Source organism: Nymphalis io, chromosome Z, assembly GCF_905147045.1.
Source record: "Nymphalis io chromosome Z, ilAglIoxx1.1, whole genome shotgun sequence".
In the NCBI taxonomy this organism is placed as follows: domain Eukaryota; kingdom Metazoa; phylum Arthropoda; class Insecta; order Lepidoptera; family Nymphalidae; genus Nymphalis; species Nymphalis io.
The window spans coordinates 10,104,669-10,128,666 of NC_065918.1; the positions used below are offsets into that span (position 1 = coordinate 10,104,669).

The 23,998-nt window shown below is 31.5% G+C and overlaps 1 protein-coding gene and 1 non-coding gene across 2 annotated transcripts in view; both read left to right on the top strand.

Annotated features, from left to right (window-relative positions):
• Positions 1-23,998, top strand: part of LOC126780440 (dynein axonemal heavy chain 5) — a 207,304-nt gene that overhangs the window by 63,436 nt on the left and 119,870 nt on the right. The window lies entirely within an intron of this gene.
• On the top strand, positions 16,257-16,329 carry Trnar-acg (transfer RNA arginine (anticodon ACG)). The gene has a single exon. It is a non-coding gene; the product is annotated as a tRNA-Arg (tRNA).

Genomic DNA, 23,998 nt, shown 5'->3' on the forward strand with positions numbered 1-23,998 from the left:
CACGCGCGATACCTTTGTTTGTATAATAATGTCTTGTTCTCTTTACCTGACCCTTAAACCTTCTTCTTCTGGTAATTGTTATGACTAGACGTGTTCTTCTGACTTACTAGGAGCGCATTGCCATAAGTCGTGCTTCCCGACACTGATCCTAAAACCTGGGTACACTTGAGTCTGCACTTAACCTTACTGTTATTATTATTTATAATAATTTAAATTGTTAATGAATTTAAGACATTTACACAAGTACAACCCAACTAGCCCATCAATAACGAAAGATCATTTCTTTTATTTTCATTTCTAAGCAAGCAGCTACAATGTGATAACTAATTTGTAAGTTAACAATAGTGTTCATATAAGCAACGTTTGTGTGTCTTTTATGAGAATAAAACTTTTTAAACCTTAACTGATTCTATTGAATTAGAATATGTATTAGTTTATTCAATTTTGTGTTTTATTGGTTACATATTCTTACGATTGTTATTGTTTAAAGTTCTAATTAATAAAATAAAAACAATACTGTAAATGTATCCCAGTAGGATCTATATTTGGTGCTATAAAAGTATTTTTGGAATTTTAATTAGTCACTCGTCTCCAAGACTGATTAATGTGGACGAATGTAGTTTTTGTTAAATTTTGAATAAGTTTTTATTATTCTTGATTTTGTGGAGGTTGCAATTAGGTTTGTGTTTAATGTTTGTTTTGTTTATTTCAAAATTTCATTTTAATTTAAACGTGTTAGTAATTAATATTTAATACTTATTTATTAATTTAATACAATTTCCAAGTTAAATATTAATATTAAAAAAAGGCAATAATAAGCAATCATAGCTTTTTCGTTATTTGATGAAAATGTATTGTGTATTTACATAAGTAAAGTAACGATGTATAGCCAAAAATACACACTATTTATGGCTTTATATCGTAGTAATGCACACATTTATACCTATATGTTTTACGATGAAAAAGTAATATCGAAATTTTAAAACGTTAATTTTTTCGAAAATGTCATATAAAAATAAAAAGTTGGTCCTTTTAGGTACAATTAAATTTTTATAAAAATAAAAAAATAATTGCGCCTACAAAACTCCTTTATTGATTATAAGACAAGTGTCATTTCTTAAAATCAACTTTGATTTAAATACGCCCTACATAGGTAAGGGGGGCAGTACATACATATCTATATATCGGAGAAGCATTCTCAGGTAATAAGGATTATTAATTGTCATGGTTTGTGGGCTTCACTAATACCCCATAATCATCTGCCTCAATCATTAAAAATCAAGCTTTATTTTTGACGAATGACAAATAATAAGTTCCTATATTAAATCAGTCACATATATAATATGATTAAAAAAAAAGAAAATAATATAGAATATGATTAAAAAAAGAAAAGGACGAAACGCTAAACCACTAAACAGTTCCATTAAAAATTAAATCTCTTTTTTAATGCAAATTAGTTCAAACAAAAACAGCATTATAATTTTATTTTTTTATCTACATTTCCAAACTTTTTACCTACTTCAATAGTAGATACCTACTACATAGCAATCAAAAAATGCTCATAGAATGCAATATCATTTTATAAAGAAAACAATATGTAATACAACAATATAATAGCCACTTATTTATCATATCTTGTAAGCAGAAATTGCCGACGGTTTTGAAAAACGTTTTTATGCTGTAATAAATGCTAACAAGCATTACACTTCATAATTTCTATAAGCAAAATTGAGTCATAGTCAACACATACGGTGTTGGAGTAGATATTGTTCAGATTTAAATATATATTCCAATACTATATTACGTTATTATGAAAAAACATCCCACACGCATGTTTTTATTCATATAATAATAATATTTGAAAGACACAAGTTTAGCACAAGCAAAAATTTTTGTATGAATTCAAATATAATTTATACTCTTCTCTAATCTTGAAAAATTACATATTATGTCATCAAGGTATAGTTAAAAGTATATATCAAGCATGTGCTTATATAGCCTTATGAGTACATAAGACTATATGAGCATGTAAATGGTATTTATTGTAATTGTAATAAAAAGTTAATCTACAAAACGCACTCATAAATTGTCTTAAAATCTCAAGCATGACTGTTGTAGCATCAGCACCTATTTTGCTGTGCTGTTATTCCAAAAGTTATACAAGAGATTCTAAGACATTTTAGGAAAGCGTTGTGTAAACCAGCTTCCTATTACAACTGATCGCCGAGCTCAATTTATAGGTCTTATGTAGTAATATGTGAGACAAACTATAGCGCGATTTAAAAGATGAGTAGTGGCATCTAGCGGCAGACGCTACAAATATTTGCCCGCTGTCCCCCTCCCATTTCTCGACGCTCGCTCTTTTATTAAATTACAATAAGTGAAATGAGTTTCACTTTTTTATGTTATCACATTTGATTTCACATTTAATATATAAAAAATGCTACCGAAAAATTATTACGATATCTACAAAAGGAATTTTAATAATTTTTTTAAGTTAAGCGTTTTTAAATCTTTTTCTGTATTGACCGATAGACGCGCGACGTCAAATGTTGTTTATTTATATGTTAGTATAAAAAAATATCCTTTTATTTATTGTCGAGTACATTTGCGTACACTAATATAACATTTAGGACTCAGAAAAATACTGTTTCCCATGAATCATTATTATCAACAAAAATATGTCGATATTATTGTTCAAACTTCATTTTAATATACTAATTATTTGTTGTACATTTAAGTTTTTAGTTTAAGCTTAAAACAGCTAACTTTTTCAGGCTAAGTATAGGTATTTGTTTTATATAAACCTAACTTAGAATATTCATAATAACTTAACTAAAATTGTTTTTGGCATACATTTATGTTGACATAATTTTTATTATTATTAAACAACTTTATTGGACACACAAGGAAAAAAGAAAAAGAAAAGCATTATATATATAATGATTTTCTATATATATATATATATATATATATAATTATTTATATATATTATAATTCGGGGAAGACCGTCGGGCGGGTAAGGCCGTACACTAAGGAATACGACTAATTCTTAATAGCTACCCACATAGCAGCATGATGTACGAAAATGACTTACTGTTCTAATATTTATAAATTTAAGCACATGGCGTTAGTTAAAATACAGAGAGAAAAAACTTCTTTTGAAATTTGGTTTGTCAGTTAACTTTCATCAAGACGTCACCTTCATCACCTTGTTAAAAAAAAACTACGCTGTGTATTTTTGTGTGATGTTATTCGGATCTGTGCAGGTTAGTACATTAGTTTACAATTTTATAAAATAATTTCTTTGTCTAATAATTATCTAAATTACTTCTAATGATACAATTATAGCCTCTAAGTACATTAGTGGTTAAGTCCGTCTAGTTGTTAGAGGCAAAGACCAGTATATGCCGATCTTCGCCGTATACAGATATCGTGAACCGTTTCCGACTAAGCAAGGTTTTTATTGTTAACTGATGGCCAAATCTTACTGTACAATGAGTGCTTTTATTTGACTTTAGCTAACTAAATACCATCAGATATTATCACCATTAGGTATTCAATTTATTTAAATTGTCGAAATAACGCCATGTGGTTTACTTGAAATAAATGACATTTTTATTTTCGTTTGGTTACTGTTAAATAAATACTATTATGAATAAAATTAAATTTCCATTGATTGAATTTGAATGTAAATATAGTAAATATTATTTTCAGGTAATTAATTTAGTTAGTCCACAGTTAGGAAAGTATAACAGAAAATCCAAACAGAGGAACACTACTTTTTTGTGAATTGTGATGAGAATTCGATATAATTTTAAATTAATACATTATCTTTTAAAATCAATATATGAATGTTGTCTATTTTTGTTTTTTTTTTTACTCGTTTGATTATTTATTGTTGTGTTAATTACTTAGGAAATATTAAAAGCTGATCTCATAAATAAGTTTTTTAAATTTTATTAATGAAAGTGTTTTTTACCTCTGAATGGCGATGTGTGCCGGACTTATCCGACAAACGCTTCTTTTTGAGGTAAAAGCCGCCAGGAACGATTTATTAAAAATTGACGGAACATTTTGAACAAATGTTTAAATGCGTATTCAAAGATTATGTGTACAATCATGTAAACTGTCTATTTATAGATTTTTTTTACATTATACGGTCTTATCCGACGTGTCAGAAAAGTCCTTCAATTTCATTGTTATTTAAAAGTTATGATTTTTGCATAAACAAATGATTTAATTTTGATTTAAGTAATTTTGACTGTATAATTTAATAGTCAACTAAATGTTTAATCAAGTACACATTTATATACCATACAACATATATCAATATACACATATATCTAAGTATTTTGTAATCTAATTTGTTTTCGCATAATAAAATTGAATAACGGATAGGCTAAGGTACATAATAAATTTACAAGACCTTTTCTCTTAAGTGCATTTGGTTCAAGGTTGTGATTTTGCATGTCAACGAACAATCAATCAAATCAGAAACGCTTAACAATTTCAAAAATATTATAATTAAAAGTTCTGCTAACGTTTAGAAAATTCTTTCACTTGTAACGAACAACGTGTCTACTTTACTTCTTAATAAATGTAATTTAGATTCAAAATGTATAATTTTTAGAGTACCATATTTAAATCATTTAACAATTACACGAGTTATTTTGATAATGACATATTTTTTATAAATGAGATTAGTTTTAAATGCGTTTTAATGCTTTATATTATATATCAAGTTAAAAACAGTGAAGAATTAGATAAAAATTAATTAAAAAATAAATAAAAAGTTGCAATGGATTAGCTTATGCAAAAACGTTAATTTTGACTATAAAAATTTGTACCATAACAATGGATTAGTATACCTCGATTTAATGGCTACCCATGGTCTTAAGCAAGGTATTAATTGTCCGACCAGATCAAAAACTTGCTTAGACCATTTCATGGTAAAAACCAAAGCTACATCACATACTTACGCATAGAGGCGACGACATCGTGATCCCGGTCCTCCCACGTTGGGTAGGAGGCGACCCAAGGCGACAGTTGTGTTGATGAGCTTCGGGCTGAGTTGCACGAAGTGCTGTCTGAAGCTCCATCGCCCGTCCAGGATCTGGCCCAGATCTCGTCCGGACCGGCCTCGTCGAGGTGTTGAACGAGACGAGCTGCGAGAATCTTCTCAAACAATTTGCCCGTCTCGTACAGCAGTACTATCGGCCTGTATGCCGAAGAGTAGCCTGGTGCCCGCCCCTCGCGCATTGACTATATATACTAAAACTGATTAAAAATTACCAAATAATTATCAAACAAAAGTAAACATGGATGGAGTAAGTTAATTGCTAGCGGAGGAATCGTGGAGTGATTTGTACACTAGAACGGATGTTAATGAAGTAGCACAATTTCTTACACAAACAATAGAAAATGCAATACAAGCTAACACGAACACTATCAAAATTTTTAAACGAAGAACACCGCTAAAATCATGGATGACTATAGGGGTTGTCAAATCAATACGAAAAAGAGATAAATTACATAAACAAATAAGAAAACACAGTGATAATGTTGACCTTAAAATCAAATACACTTTATATAGAAACACACTCAAAAAAGTAATAAAATGTTAAAAAGACAATATTATAAACAAAAACTAGAATTAAATAAAAATAATATAAGTGAAACTTGGAAAATAATGAAGGAAGTATGTAAAATTGATAAAGCTAAAATTTCTTCTACAGAGTTGTTAAAACTGAGCCCGTCTCCTATAGACTCCCTTGACCATGTAAGTTTTTTACATCTGTGGGTAGTCATCTAGCCAGACAAACACTAGAAAAATTAATTACCAATGAAATTACACTTTCTAAAAATGCTAAATCTTATACTGTACCCCTAAAATCTATGTCGTTATATTTATCGACCCCTGATGAAGTTTTAAGTACTATTTGTAGTCTGAAATCAAACAAAGCGTCCGGGATCGATAAAGTATCGTCTTTAATACTATAAAAATCGAGACATGTTCTTGCCATGCCAATTTTTTTAATTTAAAATAATTTTTTAAATTTAATTAACTTAAGTTTTGTGTTAACTTAACTTGTGTTTTTCCAAAGATTTTTAAAAATGCTGTCGTATGTCGCTGTCGTCCCATTTACAAAACGAGTGATAAAACATATGCCAGTAATTATAGGCCTATTTCCCTATCAAGCTCAATTTCGAAAGTTATAGAAAAAATTGCTAATAAGAGATTAATTAGATATCTGGAACGCAATAACTTAATATCAGAGAGCCATTTTGTTTTTTGCAACTCTCGTTCCACTGATGAAGCTGTTCTTCATTTATCATCTAAAATAACCGCATACCTAGATAATAAAGAGAAATGTCTGAGGATTTTCCTAGATCTTCAGAAAGCATTTGATACAATATCCATTCCGATCCTACTAACTCGTCTTGAGAATATTGGAATACGCGGTAATGTTCTTCAATGGTTTCAGGAATATCTAACCGATCGCCGGCAGTGCGTGAGAGTCGACAACTATACAAGTAACTTTAATAAAATCACGTACGGTGTTCCCCAAGGGAGTACTCTAGACCCAACGCTGTTCTTAGTGTATATCAACGAACTATGCAATACTAAACTAAAAGATGCTGATATAAAAATGTTTGCCGACGATACAGTCATTTTATTTCATGGGCCTACGTGGGCGGATGTGCACCATAAATCATAAATGAACATTCACATCACACGCTCAATTATAGCACACACACACACGCATTTACACACTCGCGCACAAACGGTTTGGATTAACTTACAATAATTAATAATAAGACCCTTTGTAATTCTTTTTAATAATTGAATGGGAAGGAACTGACTTCTGACGTACGGATAACACCAGTTCAGGAGTCAGGGCTACTTTTTATAATATGTATGTATTGGATAACAATAAAGTATTATTATTATTACTATAAGAATCGATAATGTATAATTTATTTCACATTAAATTTATTTATTTTTCGAAATTTAAGTTTAACGAAATGTGGTTTAGTATTAAATACCATTGTTTATTTAGTGGTTTTCTCTACAGCTTAAAGACTTTGCAAGAGCATTCATGTAAGAAGGTGTTTAAAACATACGTTGGAAAGAATACTTTGAGAAACGATCTAAAATAAACGGAATCTGGTATAAAACTATCAAACAATCTGAGCCTCTTCGAATTCCTTGGTTTGGTGATTCAAAATAAAAAAGAAAATATGTCAAATTAGCAGTAAAGATTCCTCAGGACTACCATTGCAAAAAGTTTGCATATTTAATGAAAAAAAAGTAGTCCCTAATAGCAACATATAATGTTAATTGTATAAATGTAGGTGCTACGCAAAGTATTCTCTGTTTTTCAACTTTAGAAGCTTAGCCATGTATGATTTGGTAGCTTTTTCTCATTAGTGACTCTCCTTATACCTTAATGAATGATCTCAGTAACGTGTAGGATAAGGCATGATGGGGCTAACATGTCCAAATGGACAAAAGTCTCAAAAAAGTAAAGATTAAAAAAAACATACGTACGTTATACAGAAAGTTTCCAACCCACAAAATATTATTTTTGAGTTATTGATGATTTAATTTTGAGTTGTGTTTGCTCATTGATATACTTGTTTATGCTTATAATCTCTTAGGTAAATATTTCTGTGAATGTATATTTTTTATACAAAAGAGTTTAATTGAATTTAGTGATATATTTCTTGAGATATTTAGATAAATGAGTGTGTTTGGATTTTTTTAATGAAAACCATGTTCAATTACTTTGCATTCATATTTAGTTTCGCAAAAATGAATAATTGATTTATTTCATAATAAAACGATTTTTCTTAAATAAATTTATGAAAATCGTTTTATTATTTTTCTTCTTGATTTTTCGACATTTTTTTGTGTTTAATTCCAACCGCTGACGTAATATCCTCTTTGGTTTTGATGAGATTACCGTTATACGATTATTTCGTATATTACGATAATTTCGTAAATATATGTCAACTTTTGTATGTAAGATTTTAAAATTGCAGCAATCATATCTCTGCAAACCATAACGTACTATACGTTTTTTGATTTTTCTAATTCTCATTTCTTTTAATAAACCTGATGTGTTCTCTTTTTTTAATTTTCTTTAAGCAATTCCCTATGAATCAAAGTTGTGGTTTATAAGATCATATTGCTACATAATTATAATCCCTTAATCATAAATTTGCGTATTTTCTCTCTTTTTCTGACGAAATATGAATATTTAAGTGATATTTATGTTTCGTGGCGACCACAAAACGGAAGACGAAGCGTGGGCAGGCCCCACAAGGTGGACTGACGACATAAAAAGGACGACCGGCCAACATGGAAATCCTCGGAGGAGGCCTTTGTATCGCAGTGGACGTCTTTCGGCTAACATGAAGATGATGATGATGATTACCGTTCATCCTTTTTCGGACGATTTTTTGGCCTTGTTGAACAAACCAAGCTTTGCCTTCTATTTGACTGTGGAACTGAACAATCGATGCCAATTATCCCGATACTAGCTGTGGCAACGAGGGGAGTATTCTCAAAATGCCCCACATATGACAAAATGTGACTATTTGGCGATCAACGCGCAAACTTTAATCTTATTAAGGGTTGAATTGGACCGAGTTTAGCCGGTCCTATCCGGCCGGTGAGGCTTACATTCAGGGCTCTGAATTTTAGTTTTATTTAAAATGAAAGTTTTTATTATTTACAAAAAAAAGTTTTATGAATTCGAGTTCTGGTCTGTTCTGATTAATATATATATATCTGATAGAATATGTCAGTAATAGTAAATTTTGGTGAAGAAATAGAAAGTTATTAAAGTTGAAATATTTGAAAAATCTTTTTTTTTGCATTGTTAGATAGAATGTTGATTATACGGGGATTGGATTTACAATTATTTAAGTAATGTCTTAAACTTGATATATCGCTACATACTGGCAGATTTTAAGAATTGAAAATAATCATCGTTACTTATATTAGTGATCGACTATATATTGGTCTTTGACAAGGTCTTTTTTCTTTCAGCATTCTGGGTAAGTGGGAAAGTGGAACATAATATGTAACGATACTGGTACACGGAGTAGGGTTTCAGTGGGATTTAAGAAATCTCTTGTTCGGCAAGAGATTGATGTCGAGAAATATATTAAAATATTTAAAATTTAAAATAAGTTAAATATTTTTATACGAATTTCACAATAGTGTAACAGCGACACTCGCTTTATATTGAAAATTGTGAACTAATTCCTACATTACAACATATTACAGATCCAACGCTCACATCAAGGTTCCAAGTTTAGAAACGGGATGGCGCGGTTAATGCATGCGCGTAATATATCACAACAAGTATTTTACAAATAAAATTTATATACATATAACAAATTATAAAAATGAAAATATTTCATATTCATATTTGAGTGTATAGTTGAATAGAACCTATGTGAGTAACTGGCGTGGCTATTTATGCCAATTGTCGCAGGGGAGTTATTTATTTATTTATTTTAAATAAAAATAATGAACACCAATTAAATATTATAAAACCATTTAAAATTATTGGGTTCTAATTTATGATCGTGATAGATCTTGGCTTACCATAAAGAATAAATCAAAATCTGACGTCTAACTTACTTTTAAAAACTAGTTAATTGTTAATATCATTATTATAATCAAATGAATTTTAAGGAACCATAACAATATTTACAATTTCTTTAATATAGCAGCAAATAAGAAACAAAATAATAGATTGAATCGATAACAAGTACTTACTTCATTATTTTAGTCAAATTATCAGTGATATTCCCAACCACAATAAAATCATCGCAAAACCAGAACCTGTGAAAATTCACATACGAAGAGTATTTATGTTACAAAATGATTAAATGTGGTAAATAATATTTTTGTTTAAAGACTAAATAGCCTCCACGGCGACACGGCCATACTGCACTGCGATGCGTGCTCTGCAGTGCCTAATTAGCTAGGTTTTTTAAAAGAATAATTTATTTTGAGGATACATAGAATAATATTTCACATACGCATTCTTTCTATCTGTTTTGAATGTCCTGAATTAACAAGTTTCAGAGAGGTTTCCTTAGATCAAGGCAAACCTATTTTCAATGCAATGTAATAATTGTTGATTTAATATGACGCTATTCACACCACGTGATGACGGCCAGGCAAGAATAATATAATCATAGTAGCTGCTCATCCCATATGATAACAGCAAGTATGTAAAACATTTATGTAGCTGTATGTATGTTTTGTACGGTAAGGAGAGGTTGGTGGGAGGTCGATGCTGCAGATTGTGCAGGGGTTTGAGGGTAAATATGAGTTGCTGTGCTCTAGGTGGTCTTGGACGCCGTGGTACTTAGGGAAGGTTTACACATACATGTAAAACATAATAATCTCCTTTTTTTAGAAGTGGTTTCACCATGGTAACACAATGATGATGATGATGAATGAAAGTGATGGTGGACACAATTTCAGCACGAGCAGTGGTTATGTATGAATCTAAATATAACTTATACTATTCTATGATCTTGATAAATGACATATTATAACAACTAGGCATTGTTAAAAACATATATCAAGCACGTACTTATATAGCCTTATGAGCACACAAGGCTATATGAGCACGTGCTCGAGTATGTAAATATATTTAATGTAATTGTAATAAAAAATTAATCTATACAACGCACTCAAAAATTGTCTTAAAATCTCAAGCATGACTCTTGAAACATCAGCACCTTTTTTATTGTGCTGATATTCCAAAAGTTATACAAGAGACTTTAAGACATTTTAGGGGAGCGTTGTGTAAACCAGCTTCCTATTACAACTGATCGCCGTGCACAATTTACGGGTCTTATGTAGTAAATTTGTGAGACAAACTATAGCGCGATTTAAAAGATGAGTAGTGGCATCTAGTGGCAGACGCTCCAAACATTTAGCCGCTATGTCCCCCTTTTATTTCTCGTTGCTAGCTCTTTTATTAAATTACAATTGTGAACTGACGTACAACCTTGCAGCATGAAATGGCTTTAATTTTACTTTATTACATCTTTAAGTACTTCTGTAAATAGAACATATTTTCATTTTCATATAAATTATCCTAAAGAAAATCACTATGGCAATGTTAATCATCCAGTAAAGTGCAAAATATGAGATTCGTTCACTAAAAATATTATGTTACGAGTAATATATCTGTAACGTAGGAAAAGGCATTATTAATTAAAGTGTAGACCGTGCCTTTATTTTGTTTAATGTATAAAAAAATTAATAAATTATTATCAGTTAATATGTTATAAAAAAGGGTTAATTAACAACTGACAATTAAAAATCTATTCATTTTAATAGTTACATATACAACAACAAAAAGTTTTTGTTGGCCAAAAAGGATGCTCAATCAATATATACATTCATAAGATACATATTTAATAAACACACTAAATAAACATATCACATTTGAATGTGTCGTTGACGACTTTAACCTTTTTTAGTATCAAAATATTAACATTGGTATCCTTATATAACTAAAGCCTCTTAATTTATTATTATATTTAGTTATTTTATATTAGTTACAAACTTATCTTAATACAATTCATTTTTAAACCAATCTTGATCTTGGATCTTATAAGCATTTGGTACTGTTTAGCTTTGGCCATCCAGTATACAAAGCAAATTCTTTCTAGACTATTTTATATTATTTAAAATTAAAAAAAAAAACATAAAATGCTTAAATTTTCCGTAATATGACAAAATCGAAGTCTATCTATTTTATAAAAACCAGAATCAGCCGTAGCTTGTACCTTTGTGGGCTAATCAAGTGGTCACTAATCAGATATTTTTATTATTAAAGATATATACGGTCCTTGGGATGGCATGGCTTTTGGTTAGTGTTTTTAAAACATAATTGCTTTCAGATGACAACTGAAAATCGATAAAATCTTTTGTATTATTTTTTATTGTATTTCAAATAGTATACATAATTTGACTGTAAATTTACATTACCAAATGTTAATTATAAAACCATTTAAATACAAGAAACATTTCTTATGCAAACAAGAAAGTCTTTATTAATTTTATTAAATTAATTATGATGAATTTATATATTAAAAAAAAACGGACATTTATGGCAGTGTTAGAATTTTTCTTTGATAGTAAAATAAAAACTTTTTAACTCTAAGAAAACACGGTATCCTTTAAAATCGAGATAAGTCATATGTCCTTTGAACGGCCTCGTTTCAATTTGCTCTCCCCTATAAGAAACTCAGCTTGAACCAAACTATATCGTGATTTAAACGACTTATAGCGTCATCTAGTTTGCAAGAAACAAATCAAAATTTTACTTGCAATATGTTTATCTAATTTATTATATAATTATCTTTCATTTTATCATATATTGCTGTTACACGTTTTTAGTATTAAATAACGATTTGAATAAATTGACAATATTAAATTAATAATTAATTATTATGTTTATATTTAGATTTTATATCTTTGTTTTAGTATAAATCTAATAAATAAATTCCGGGTAGTTACACAGTGGATTTTGAAAGATTTTAAATATGTGCAACTCTTTCTTCTTTCAAAGAAGAGTGGTCAATAAAATTTTAAATATTATGAGTCAAGAAGAAGTTTCAGTTTTGTGCAGAGCTGTAAACTGCACATTGTACCCTACAAAAAGTATCGAAGAAATAAATAAAACCTGAACAACATTTTTATTTTCATTAATTATACGTAGTTTTTTGAATGCATTTTAGAACATTTTGTGGGAATTGTACCGCCACTTATAACAAGGTTAGTTATTTCAAACAGAAATAAAGTATAATGCCTTTTGTGTTCATCAAAGTTTGAGCTGGCATGTTTTATATTTATAATTTTCTAAACAAGATTATAGGGGAAAAATATCTAACTCAAACACTTCTTCATTTATATCTACTTATTAATAGAAAAGGGACGGTGACTACTATTACTATTGTTTTATTTGATATTCGATGTTATTTATAATCGTATGAAGCTCTTTTTTATCAGTGAGATATTTTTTCTTAGATATTTAATTTATCAGCAGAAAACGCATAACCAAGAACTACCATTTTTTTATGTCGATAGGTAAAACTGAATTTATCGGATGGTCAAACTTCGCATTTTAGGTTCAGAATCTAAACTCAAAATAACATATCATCAGTGCAAACAGTTCCCTAAAATATAGTATTTTTAACGTACTTTTTAAAATAAATTGTTGTCTAAAAAATATACCCGTAAAATTTTTAGTAAACTTTTTTCGATAGGTCTATTCGACCTCCGATAACGCATGACTATCGGTTAAAATCAATTTATTGTGATTAAAAACAATAAGAAGTCTTATTATAAAAACTTATTTTATTTACGGTACCTACTAATAATATAGGGAACGCCCTGATTCAACTATTTGATATGACGTGTAAATGTTTTCCTAATTTTTTTTATTTTTATTGTATTATAATTCATCTCGTGCTTTACGGTGAAGGAAAACATCGTGAGGAAACCTGCATGTGTCTAATTTCACTGAAATTCTGCCACATGTGAATTCTACCAACCCGCATTGGAGCAGCGTGGTGGAATAAGCTCCAAACCTTCTCCTCAAAAAGAGGAGAGGAGGCCTTTAGCCCAGCAGTGGGACATTCACAGGCTGTCACGGTATTGTATTGAAGCAAAAAGTATAGTTTGTACATTTGTAAATTAGGCGTTGTTTCAAAACATTGGAAACGAGTCGTGTGATCTCAGTAAATTTCCGATACCTTGTATGTAGTGGAGTGTGTAATAATTGGTGTATTAATTTTGCTATTGCCGCCTTTCGCTATTTAGTTTTAATGGTGCCTACTAAGTCGGTCGGTAACAAAGCCGGTCATGCGAATGATGCCGTAGCACATTTAACATTTGTATTATTAATACGCGATGAATAGGAAGGAGCTGACGCACGTGTGCTCAATTGATTGTAATCATTTATACATTCATTTTTCACCGTCGCTTGCGGGTTGGAAACGACATATGGCCTTCAGTTGGATTACGATCACGATGAATGAAAGTGCTGCACTTCCAATCGTTTGCCTTCCAAACCTACAACAATTTGTAAATAACCCGAACAGTTATTTATTAAATATTGTTTTCAATAGCACATTATTATTTTAATTAATGTTACATTAATATAAATTTAATTGCACTATAGTTAACTGCAGCTCCTCTAATTGGTTTAAAAAATAAATAATAATTATTATATTAATGAAATCCCACTGAATATATGTGGCTGGCTTATCTTAAGTTTGAGATGCTACTTTCCATGTCGGTGGTAGATTTTTGACTATCAATAAGAATGCTGAATAAATATTTAGGATTTGAATTTGACATATACAACTGAAATAAGCAAATAAATATTATGTCAAACACGTAACAAATATAAAACTGAATATTAATTTTATCTCAATAGCGATATGTTTTCTGTATTTGCAAATATCATAATATTATATTAATTTTGTAAAATAATCGTATTCATTAATCAATTGCACAAGCGCGTTTGTATTTTTCTGAACAAAGCTAAATAATTAAACAAACTTTCTTTAGTTTGATAGAGTTCAGCCATGACTATTATAGTTATATTTCCAACCGAAGTTCACGTTTCGGTACCAGAGTAACAGGAAATGATAGTGTTAGTTAAAAGTTTTCATCATATCATGCTATCTCTTTTGAAAGTTTCAGGAGGGAAAGGTTAGCCTAGTGGTCGAACTATAACAACAACAAAATACGTCATTTTATTTGTATATGTTGAACAAATAAAAAAATCCTGCAACTCTGATTTCATAGAAAGTATTTATCAACTTGCTAGAAAGTATTTAGGGATGTTATAAAATTAATTTGAAGCTGACAAAATTAATTTAGTATGTTTTTTTTATATTAGTGTGAGCATTTCTATATCTAATAATTTGTTAATGACATTTAGGTTCGGTTAGTTTTTAATAAATAAATGATTAATTTGACAACAATTTTCATATTTTTTGCATAAAAATCGTTGTATTTAACATAACAGTACTTACATTGAATATTATGCTACATACATATCCTAATTAATATTTAAAATAATAATTCCAAAAAAAGAAACGCATAATCGTTCACTCGAAAACGGGAAATGGAGCAGGGGTCGAATTAATTTCTGTTTTCAGCAATTATTTCTGCGATAGATTTACAATCACTTACTGCGTATTTTTAAATACCCAGTAATTTGGAACTTGTAACAATGTCTTTTGAGGGCATGTATTTAAAATTAAATGACACACATGTTGATGTGTTGAATAACAAATTAAAACTTATTTGGAGTAAAATGGCGGAGCAGATAACCATATCATGTATGGATCTCATTCATGAACAATAAGAAAGTCCTTATTATACATAAAATTGCTCAAGACTCTTAGTCTTGAACTGCACTGAAAATCGAAAACGAGAATCGTGAGTTTACATTTACAGTAACAGTAGACTAAGCTATTGAACAGGATTAAAAAAATTCTTTATTTATTATAAAATATATTATTTTACTTTGACTATGTTACATTTTCTATAAATTATATATATAATATTTATATAATTAGCTTTATTTTAATAATTTTATATATAAAGGACAACAAATAATTTAAAAAAAATCTCAAAAAAGGAAAACTTAATATTGTAAGTACAGTTTAGTTTAATTCGATACTAGACTGCTTTTCTAGTAAACCTTGCTTATGAGATTAACAAGCTTTCCTGCCATTAACGAAAGCTGATGGCGAAAAAGGTGTCACCAAGTCTCGACAAAAATATGTCGTTACAAAAAATTAACTTATAATTATACTTAGTGGAGTTTGCGCTTTCATGCGTAACTTATATTGCGGTATTATTTCATGTTCAACGACAAGTTTAAATAATAACAAGATCATGTTATTATCAAGTATACGAGTTACATCATGATCTGCAAAAGTAACACACAATTAATGCCACATTTATAATAATTGATATATGAATTTTTGTTAATGTCACTAAAGGCTACAGCTGCAGAAAGTTTTCCACCAAATCGTGTGGACACAGAAGCTGAAGGTGCCTATTATCTGGTTGTGGTGACGCAACTTCATAATTAAAACGATATTATTGTTAAATAATATTAAAATTTTAAGAAACTATAGTAAGCATGTAGAAACTATATCTTATTTTCAAAATTGTGCTATGTGGCCCTGTGGCGCAACGGATAACGCGTCTGACTACGGATCAGAAGATTCCAGGTTCGAATCCTGGCAGGGTCGCTAATTTTTTTATTTGTGTTAATATATGTTTATGTTATAAAATAATATATTTATTTTGCCTGTTACTACTAAATTTTTACTACTTTTGTAAACCAGAACTAATCAAGGAATGCTTGAATATGAACATTCATTTCATTTGAATAGCGATATTTTTCTTTTTTCATTTGTACAAAACATGTATGTATATCAATTTACTGATACAAATAAAATCAAATGAAAATGTTTTTTTCCTTTGTGGTTCACTGGTGTGACTATTATAGTTATATTTCCATCTGAAGTTCACATTTCCATATCAGGGCAACATGAAACGATAGTTAGCTTGAAAGTTTTCATCATAATGTCATGCCAATTTGGCACAGACAAATAAAATCATAACTTTCACTTTTGATTTGCGTAATACAATTTATTTTGGAGTTTCTAGTGCATCAGGAAGATATAATAGTTAGGAGGAGTAAGAGGGTTTTTTATATAATATTATGTAGGTAGATGAGCAATTTGTTAGTAGTAACCATCACTCAAAGACATTGGCGATTTACGAAATATTACCATTACATCGGCAACGCGCGACCAACCTAGGGAACTAAGATGTTTTGTCACCTGTGCCCGTTGTTACACTGGGTCGCTCACCTTCAAAGCGTAACACAGTAGAAACCTCTGAGGAGTCGGTGGTACCTACCCAGATAGGCTCGTCCAGAGCCATACCAGCGTATAAAATAAAATTTTAATATCCATGAGACCATAACTTTATCACATACCCATTTCAATAAACATATTTAATCAATATTAATTCAATCTCAATCAAAATGATATATAAAAACGTGGTTTTTTTACCCTTTTTCGCAAAAAAATCTTAACGGATTTGAATGAAATTTGGAAAGGAGATAGCTTACACCCTGTCTTATCCACCGCAGAAGCTAGTAGTTTTATGAATATAAAAATTTATAAAATTATTCATTTGCGTTTATGCACCCGTAGAGTTGTTGTACTGGATTGAATAAGTTTTTAATTTATCATCGAAATCAATATACTATAAAATCTTTATCCTAAATAATAAATACAGTTTTTCTTTTCAGTGGTTATATAAAATTTCTTAATTAATATTTTAAATTATCGAGACGGTATTTAAACAACTTTATTCAGTGTATTTTGATTTTAAAAATAAACAGAAACACACAATAGTACGAAATACAACCTATAATACTAATTCATAAATAGAAGGAACATAAAATACTTGTTTGATTAGATTAGTTTGTGTAAATATTCTGTTTTATAATTATGTTTTAAATTCAGTCATTTATTCGCTTTTCCTATTTCTCTTTTTATCAAAATGGTTTGTTTTCGATTGAAGATATCCATTAAAGATTATGTGAGATTTATATATTTATTTATATTATAGTTATTTTAGTTATATATTATTGTTTATTTATTGTAATATTGTATTTTTGTAACAAAATGCGAAAAGTAAACTAAAAAAAAGAAAGAAATATAAAGAAATATAAAATGTAAAGTGCCGTAATTAGAAAATAATATTGCGAATAGTTCTAAAAAGTACGTTGAGCACACAAAAGAAATATATTAAGTATATGAATGTTATATAAAAGTTATCTGTTTAAAAAACAAAGTCAACTCAAAATAAATTACGAGCCCATTAAAAAAATCTTTTCTATTTTTTTATTTTTATGAATGGTCATTTTCTTCAAATATTATAAAATGGGACCAAACGAGAAGTATGCGCCCATCCAACAAAAAAATAAATGACGGAGTTCTGAGGTAACAAACATTAAAAAGAAACGAATTGTGAACCTCCTCCTTTTTTGACTTTTATTAAAAGTACTTTGGTTAAAAGTAATGTGTGCGAATGTTAACTCGCAACGAGAATGCAACTTACACGATGGCAAGTAATGCAGTTGTGCGGGCGGGCGGGCAGTGCATTTCGTTGTTAACCTATATAACAATGTATAGCCGGTGCATTCTAAATACTAGGAAAGCATAACCAGTCTGGAGTAATGGCAATGCAACGCATTTTCTATCCTTTATTAACGCTATATGTTAACGTGCTGCACGTCTTTCCGCTCACTCGATGCATCTGCGATTGCGCGGTACACAATTCAATCCGACATAGTATGCAGTTTCAACATCGTGAATTTTAGTCTTCCCGAAATTACGATAACTGTTACACGTGTTTTCGTATTTTAGAAGTTAATTTAATTTACTCCATTACTTTTTTATCGACCAGTTAAAAATGTAGGTTCGCACGAAACATTCTTTACACACGAATACAGTTTTGTTTTATTATCACTTTAGCTTATGACAAAAAATACAAAAGCAAATTTTGAAAACGTTTTTTTTCACGATAGTAAACAACTTTTAATAGCAACAGAACTTTATTCTTATGTCTTACTTCTTCTTTCTTATTAGTCAGTTAATTTTTCTAAAATAGTCATTAATGTGAGTGAAAGTAAATTATAATCCTAAAGCTTAAGAATGTTTTGACAGTATGATATAATATCAAAAATTTGTATTTTAACGCGTGGTTAGGTTTTAGCTATTGTAAAAAAATAGGCTGCATACTGATGAAAAAATCTAATTTTATTTATAATCGGATAAATATTTTAGGTACACATTAAGGACAAACATATTAAGAAACTTTAATATTTATTTATTAAAATGTTTCTTATTAAATAATATTTTGTACTAATCTCAGTTTGAGAATTGGGATGAAAAAACTTATGTTGATAAATAATGATTTCTTTGACGATGATAATACGCTCTGAAATGTAAACAATTGTGTTTTTTTATAAAATTGCTATGATTAAGCAGTTGCAATTTTTAATATTTTATAATTACATATGTTAAAGATGAAAAAATAAAAAAATAGATTCGATTTACCTGAGTGGAACGACCTCAAACTACGATGCACAAATACTAGGACAGCATTAAAGCCAAGAGGTACAAATGTAATAGATGATATACACGTGTTGGTTGGTTGTTGCAGTTTGCTTGCAATTTTTTTAACCATAGAAAGGACAATATTATTGTCGTTTTCTGTCCTCACTTATACATTACCCAAATTTACTACTTATTAAATTATAACATCAAGGTCATATTTAAAAAAAAATACTCATCTCAGTACTAAATAAAATATATTTACAAGTAAGATAACTGACTTAAAGAAACAAATATGAAGTTTTTTTTAAAAAGGTCAAACACAACCCTTTTTTAAGCATTTGTTTGTCAGCCGGTCAATTTTTAATATTGAAATTATTGTAACGGATGTAACCTAATAATACGGAGCTCACCACTAGCATTCCAAGCTCAATAAGCAACAAAAGGAATTCACGCAACTTACCCTACACATTCAGGGAGTCATTGCCCTGCGTTATAATTGACCTATTTATTGAATTCAAGTTTATTTTAATCTATTGTTATTGCTTCCGTTCTTTATTCAAATTTAACGTGGAAAAAATAATGTATATTTTAGCCGATTAAGAAGCCGAGATGGCCTAGTGGTTAGAACGCGTGAATCTTAACCGATGATCGTGGGTTCAAACCCGGACAAGCACCACTGAATTTTCATGTGCTTAATTTGTGTTTATAATTCATCTCGTGCTTGACGGTGAAGGAAAACATCGTGAGGAAACATGCATGTGTCTAATTTCATTGAAATTATGCCACGCATTATGTATTCTACCAACCCGCATTGGAGCAGCGTGGTGGAATAAGCTCCAAACCTTCTCCTCAAAAGGGAGAGGAGGCCTTAGCCCAGCAGTGGGACATTAACAGGCTGTTACTGTTAGCCGATTAGAGGTTAAAGCGCTCAAATATATCGGTTAAATATATTTTTCGTTAATTTTGTTGGCGACATTGTCAATGTAAGAAATATTAACTATTCCTTATATCACCAGTGCGCCACCAACCTTGGGAACGAAGATGTTATGTTCCTTGTGCCTGAAGTCTCTGAAGTCTTACTAGTTCAACTGCCCTTTAAATTGTAATTGGATCGCAACAATACTAAGCATTGCGGTAAAATATCTGATAAGTGGCTGGTACCTACACAGACAGCCCTTAAACAAGCTTAAACAAAGCCCTACCACCTAGTAAATCTTATAAATTTTTCTTTAATGAAATAAAATTATATAAAATTTAGTATGGAATGTGACTCCTTGTTGTTGAAATAACATCTTGCATTTGTCTGGGCATGCTCGTAAGTATATCCCTTATAGTTTCTTTTGGAAAAAGTTTTCGCTCCACAGTAATCATGTTATAAAATCCCTGACAGTCTTCGGAGCAGGCTGCACTGATTTCACTCGTTGCACCAGAATGTTCCAGAAATGCTCTATGAGATCAAGGTCAGGACTTCTCGTTGTCAAATCCAAACTGAACTTATGTAAAGTTTTAAGCAACAGACTTCAAAAACATTGTTATCCCTAAACAACAACTGGTTATTTAAAAATGCACGAAATTTTATCGAATATATTATTCTACTATATTTACTTTGTACAAGTGAGAGATAAAGTGATATAATATAGCTTTACATTTATCTATGTAGTATAAAACTATGCGAACCTCTTCACATTTATGCACTTCTAGTATTTGTGCCGCGTGATTTGAGTTTATTCAACTCCTCGATGTAGCCGTCCAAATTAGTTTTAAGTATTTTTTGTAAAATTTACAATAGAGCAAAAGCGCGTTAATGCTGGCATTAGGTCATTCTGGACCTATTTCATAGCATTTTTAAACTGGCTTCTATATATGGAGATCCGAACTACTGGGCCAAATGACACAGCGATATTGATATATACAAAAATCTTTATTCAATATAGAAGCGTCATCTCAAAACAGAGAAGAACTAGCGACAGAAACTCAGCGGATTTTTTTATCTCATACTTTACAATTATAGGCAATACAAAATAATATATTTTTTTTATTTTAAATAGCCTGGAGATGACCGTTTTATTCCCTAGTTGTGCAACCTCTAAAAAAGTCGTTGATTTTGCAATATCCTTTAGCCCAAAACGTTCCTTAACGATTTAAATTGAAGGATAACAACAAACAATATATATATAATTAGTACGGAGTAGTAGTATAGTAGTAGTAAAAATCACAAAAAAAAGGAAATGTAATATCATAAGTACAGCTTAGTATTATTCGTCACTGGATTGCTCGTAATACACCCAGTATACAAATTTTCAACGCCTTTCTGCCATTTAATGTGTCACTAAGTTTTGACCAAGATTTTTTGACAATACCACTGCTGGTCAAATTAGCTCTTACAATTTTACTGACAGGGTTTACTTTCATGCGTAACTTGCATTGCAGTGTTGTGTAATGTTCAAAGACAAGGTTGTGTTATTCATCAGTTATATGATTTGCATATTGTGATCTGCGAAATAAACTCACAATCAATGATGTGTGAATGTTTATTAATTTCACTTATGACTACAGAAAGATTTTCCACCAAAGCGTGTTGACACTACAGAAAAAGCCTATTGACCTGTGTGAAGAAGCAGCTTCTTAATAGAAACGATATTATTATTTAAAGTTAAGAATGTGGAAATATCATATGGCCCTATGGCGCAATGAATAACGCGTCTGATAACGGATCAAAAGATTCCAGGTTTGAATCCTGGCAGCGTCGAGTATTTGAAACAATTTTCTTTTATTTGTGATTTTTAATATACAAGTATGTTAAAATAATTAATCAAATTTGCCTGTTACTACTTAATATAACTGCCATGCTTTTGTAAAGTAAAATGGTAATAATAATAATAATAATTTTATATTTAAATTCGGATCCCTACGAGGAAAATTAATCAAAACATACATTAAATTTCGCTATAATATGTATTCTATACAATTAATTCAATCAATCAAATCAATCAATCAACAGCCAATCGTTGTCCACTGCTGAACATAGGCCTCTCCCAAGGTGCGCCAAAGCTCCCTGTCCTCCGCCTTCCGCATCCAGTTGGTGCCCGCCACCTTCTTAAGGTCGTCGGTCCACCTGGCTGGAGGGCGCCCTACGCTGCGCTTGCCGATTCGCGGTCTCCACTCTAGGACTCGTCTGCTCCATCGACGGCCATCGGTCCTACGACTTACGTGACCAGCCCACTGCCACTTCAGCCTGCTAATTTTGCAAGCTATGTCGGTGACTCCGGTTCTTTTCCGGATAATCTCATTTCTGATCTTATCCTTCAAAGATACTCCGAGCATAGCTCGCTACATAGCACGCTGAGCGACTTTGAATTTGTGGACTAGTCCCGCAGTTAGTGTCCACGTTTCGGCACCGTATGTCATGGCAGGTAAGACGCATTGGTTGAAGAATTTCGTCTTCAAACACTGCGGTATAGACGACTTGAGGACTTGACGAAGGTTGCCAAATGCTGCCCATCCCAAGCGAATTCTTCGATCGGCTTCCTTCTCGAAGTTGTTCCTACCGACTTGTATTATCTGTCCTAGGTAGGTATATTCACTAACAACTTCGAGAGGTTTCTCCTCGACGTATATCGGTCCTGGCACGACATGCCTATTGAACATGACCTTGGTCTTGTCCAAGTTCATACCGAGACCGACACATCGGGAAGACTCGCCTAGGCTACGCAGCATTTCGGTGAGTTGTTCCAGCGACTCTGCTATGATGACGATATCGTCGGCAAATCGAAGGTGTGAGATGTACTCGCCGTTTACATTGACTCCATACCTAGTCCAATCCAGCGTTTTGAAAACGTCTTCCAACGCGTTGGTGAACAGTTTCGGGGATATTACATCCCCCTGTCTCACCCCCCTGCGCAGTTGGATCGCCTTCGTCTTACAGTCCTGGATGTGGACAGTCATTGTAGCGGCGTTGTACAGACATCTCAGTACCTCGATATATCTCCAATCGATATGACATCTCTGCAATGAGTCGAGCACTGCCCAGGTTTCGATGGAGTCGAAGGCTTTCTCGTAGTCCACAAATGCCATACACAGCGGCTGATTGTACTCTTCGGTCTTCTGCACAATCTGCCGAACAGTATGGATGTGGTCCACGGTGCTGTAGCCTGATCGAAAGCCGGCTTGCTCTGGGGGCTGGAACTCGTCAAGTCGTCTGGCGAGACGGTTCGTGACGACTCTTGAGAACAGCTTATACACGTGACTCAGGAGGGAGATTAGTCTGTAGTTTTTCAAGAGGGTTTTATCACCTTTTTTGAAAAACAGTACCACCTCACTCCCGCTCCACGTTTCCGGGGTCTTGCCATGTTGGATGACGGAATTAAAGAGGCTTGCTAGCTCTTTCAGGACCGGAGTCCCGCCTGCCTTAAGCAACTCTGTTGTGATTCCGTCATCTCCCGGAGCTTTGTTGTTTTTAAGCTGTTCTAGAGCCGCCCTAATCTCTCCTTGGTCAACGACCGGGAGCTCCTCGGAGTAATGGCGCATAAGAGGGGCGCGCTTGTCATCAATACTGATTCCCACGGGTTTATCCGATCTTGAAGAGAACAACTGCCCATAAAACCTCTCTACTTCTCCGACAATCTCAGGCCTAGAGGTAACGACCCCACCATTTTCAATTTTAAGTTTTGTCAGACGCAGCCTCCCAAACTTGCGAGCGAACACTTTCGATCCCCGATTTTGCTCAATCGCAGCCTTGATGGCACGGGTATTGGAGCGTCGGAGATCGCGTCGCGTCAGC